Source organism: Phyllostomus hastatus, unplaced genomic scaffold, assembly GCF_019186645.2.
Source record: "Phyllostomus hastatus isolate PE091 unplaced genomic scaffold, TTU_PhHast_1.1 phas_scaffold_60, whole genome shotgun sequence".
Taxonomy (NCBI): domain Eukaryota; kingdom Metazoa; phylum Chordata; class Mammalia; order Chiroptera; family Phyllostomidae; genus Phyllostomus; species Phyllostomus hastatus.
Window position 1 is genome coordinate 14,215,593 of NW_025334038.1, and position 4,522 is coordinate 14,220,114.

The window sequence follows — 4,522 nt, forward strand, 5'->3', positions numbered from 1 at the left end:
ATTCTCTCCTTCGTTTTTACCTTGGCTAATGTAATTATGATGTGCCTTGGTGTGTTTCTTCTTGGGTCCAGCTTCTTTGGGGCTCTCTGAGCTTCTTGGATTTCTTGGAAGACTGTTCCCTTTACCAGATTGGGGAAATTCTCCTTTATTATTTGTTCAAATAACTTTTCCACTTGTTGCTCCTCCCCTTCTGGTACCCCTATAATTCAGATGTTGGAACGTTTAAAGGTGTCCTGGATGCTCTTAAGTTTTTCCTCGATTTTTTGAATTCTTATTTCATCATGCTTTCCTGCTTGGTTGATTCTATCTTCCTTCTGGCTCACTGTATTGTTTTGAGACTCAGATTCCTTCCTTTCACTTTTGGCTCTCCTCCGTGTATCTTCCTGCATCTCTTTTATGGTAACCTGCATCCTTTCATCTAAATTGTGCCCAAAGTCAACCAATTCCGTGAGCTTTCTGATCATCAGTGTTTTGAACTGTGCATCTGATAGATTGGCTATTTCTTGGTCGCTCAAAAGGATGAGTCCTGGGGGACTGATCTGTTCTGCTGGAAACAGGTCTTGTCCTTCCCTGTCTCTCCTATTTATTTATTTATTTATTTATTTATTTATTTATTTATTTATTTTCTGGTCTGGTTGCTCTTGTTACAGTGGGGGGCAGAGCCTTAGTTGTTCACCGGGGCTGGGCACCCCAGTTGCTAGATTGTGACATTATATGTGGGGGCGGGGGCGGGATCGGGGACGGGTGGTAACAATGGCGGCAGTTCGGTTCTCCTGGGCTCAGACACTTCCCTGGGATCCTGGGCTGCAAGCTCTGCCCTGGTCCACAATTGCTGCCTCACTGGTTCCCCCAGCTGCTGCTTGCGTACTCAGGGATCACCGCTGCGTTCTTGTGCCCCAGATGGCTGTCGCGCCGATTTTACGCCAAATTTCCCCCGACCTCCGCGCACTGCTGACCCGCGCCAGCCCCACGCCCTCCCGGCTCGTCGTCCCCTACCAGTCTGGATGTACGGGTCTACTTCAACTTCTTGGCTGTCCAACTTCCATTCAGATAAATCCTCTGACAGTTCTGAGTGATATTATATTTGTAAATTATTGTTGTTCTATTCTTGGTTGTGCGAGGAAGTACGGTGTGTCCACCTATTCCTCCATCTTGCCGGAAGTCCAACTTTTTATTTTTCAATTCTTATTATTTTTATATCTCTCAATCCCTTATGTTTCCTTTCCTTTCATCCTAGTATTATTCCTTCCACTCCAAATTTATCTCTCCTGTATTCCATCTTCTGCTTTTTTCCCTTTTTTTTTTGTTTGCAAGTTACTGCAAATTTGTATTATCTTTTTCTCACTTTTCTGACATTTTTTATTTGAATAGTATTTTGGTATTCTTTTTCTTACTGTATAGTCAATCTTCTTTGCTTGGCTGGTTATACTGTCATTTGATAGGTTGCCTCTGTTATCTCACCCACAGTGTGTTGATAATTTACTATCCTTCATTTGTGTTCCATTAGTACACCTCTCAAGGTTCTATACTCCTTATTCTTATTATCTAGATCTCATAGATTCTGCCACATGATAGTTGCTTTAATATAACTGTAAATAAGACCTACTTCATACAATTGTAAATACTACTCAGCCCACTTCACAATTTCCTGAACTACATTATTGTGGGGGTTGTCTCTATTCTTTTACATACTACTCCTATTTACTCATCTTTATTCCCACCCTATGTCAGAATCTGACCTCCCACAGCCTCACAGCTTTCTATATCCAACTAACAATCCTCTCGTCCCCAATAAGAGTCTTATCTTCTTTCTATCCTTTCTAAAATGTGGCTAATGGGGTGGAAGATCACAGTTAACACTATAAGTAGCCAAAGGATATCCCATCTCTTCTCTACTGGCTGCTAATGTAAATATCATAGAATACCGTCTTGCTGTCTTAAACCATTTTGCCTTACTCCTCCAACTGATCACAAAAAAGAGAAGGGGGAAGCTGTGAATACCAGAATACATGAAGGAGACTGCACCACTGAATCTCACAGGTATTCTACCACAGAAGTTCACACCATAATCACAGGAAACAGGTACAGATCAATTCAAGAAACAGAGGCTAACAAGAAGAGACTCATGAATAATGAGAAGACAAAGAAACAATCCCCAAATGAAAGGAAAGAAGGAAGCCTCAAAAAAATGCTAAATGAAACAGAGGCAACTCAACTATTAGACATTGAGTTCAAAACAATGATTATCAGGAAGCTTAATGGACTCACAATGAGCTATCAGAAACTACAGGGAAGCTACAATGATCTCACTACAAACTATATAAACATGAAAAGGGAAATAGAAACTATCAACAAAGGCCAAGAGGAAATGAAGAATACAATTTCTGAACTGAAGAACACAGTAGAAGGAATGAAAAGCAGGATTGATGAAGGAGAAGACCGGATTACCAAACTGGAGGACAAAGTAGAAAAGAACACCCAAAAAGAGCAAGAAAAGGAAAAGAGGCTCAGAAAGAATGAAGAGGGATTAAGAGAAATGCAAGACAATATGAAACGTAATACTATCCATATAATAGAGATACCAGAAAGAGAAGAAGAGCAAGGGATAGAAAACCTATTTGAAAAAGTAATGATGGAAAACTTCCCTAATTTGATGAGAGAAAAAGTTACACAAATGCTGGGAACACAGAGAGTCCCAATCAAGAGGAACCCAAAGAGACCCACCTCAAGACACATTATAATTAAACTGGCAAAATTTCAAGACAAAGAGAGAATATTAAAGGCAGCAAGGGGAAAAAAAGGAAGTGACATAAAAGGGAGCCCCAATAAGGCTAGCAGCTGACTTCTCAATGGAAACACTCCAAGCCAGAAGAGAATGACAAGAAATATTCCAAGTAATGAGAACCAGAGGCCTGCAACCAAGGCTTCTTTACCAGCAAGGCTGTCAATCAAAATAGAAGGCCAAATAAGAAGCTTCTCAGACAAAAGAAGTCTAAAAGAATATACCTCCACCAAACCAGCTCTGCAAGAGATTCTAAATGGACTGCTTTAAGGAAAGGAAGGAAAACAGAGAGAGAGAAAGAGGACACACGTACATAGATGGCAATGAATAAGTACCTATCAATAATAACCTTAAACGTAAATGAATAAAATGCTCCAATCAAAAGACATAGAATAGATGAATGTCTAAGAAAACATGACCCACACCAATGCTGCCTACAAGAGACCCACCTCAGGATAAAAGACCTGAACAAGCTGAAAGTGAAAGGCTGGAAACAAATTTTCCAAGCAAATGGACAGGGAAAAAAAGCTGGGGTAGCAATACTCATATCAGACAAAATAGACTTCCAAAAAAGGTCCATAAAGAGAGATCCAGGTCACTTCATAATACTCAAGGGAAGAATGCACCAAGAAGACATAAATATTGTAAACATATAAGCACCCAACATAGGAGCACCCAAATACATAAAGAAAATCTTAGAGGACTACAAGAAAGATATGGACAGCAACACAACTATAGTGGGGGATTTTAACACCCCACTGTCAAAAATGGACAGATCTTCCAAACAAAATATCAACAAAGATATTGTGGCATTGAACAATACCCTCAATGAAATGGATTTTACTGATATATACAGAGCCCTCCATCCAAAAGAAGCTAAATACACATTCTCTTCAAATGTACATGGAACATTTTCAAAGATTGACCACATGATAGGTCACAAAACAAGCCTCAAGAATTTCAAGAAAATTGAAATCATGCCAAGCATTTTCTTGGATCACAAGGGACTGAAGCTAAAACCAACCCAAAGGAAAAAAACCCAAAACACTCAAAATCATTGAGATTAACTAGCATGCTATTAAACAGTGAATGGGTCAAGAATGAAATTAGGGAAGAAATCAAAAAGTTTCTGGAAACAAATGAAAATGAACTCACAACAACCCAAAACTTATGGGACACAGCCAAGGCAGTCCTGAGAGGGAAGTTCATAGCAATACAGGCCCGCCTAAAAAAGTTAGAAACATTCCAAACAAACAACCTAACCCTACATCTACAAGAACTCGAGGAACAACAACAAAGACAGCCCAGAGCAAGCAGAAGGAAGGAAATAACCATGATCAGAGCGGAATTGAATGACATAGAGACTAAAAGCACAATTCTAAGGATCAATGAATCTAGGAGCTGGTTCTTTGAAAAGATAAACAAAATCGACAAGCCTTTAAGCAGACTCATCAAGAAAAAAAGAGAGAAGATCCAAATAAACACAACCAGAAATGAAAGGGGAGAGATTACAACTGACACCACAGAAATACAAAGGATTGTAAGAAATTACTACAAAGAACTGTATGCCAAGAAATTTGAAAACCTAAGTGAAATGGACAACTTTCTAGAAAAATATAATCTTCCAAAACTCAATGAAAAAGAAGCAGAAAGCCTGAACAGACCAATAACAACAAAAGAAATTGAAGCAGTAATCAAAAATCTCCCAACACACAAAAGCCCTGAGCCAGATGGTTTCAC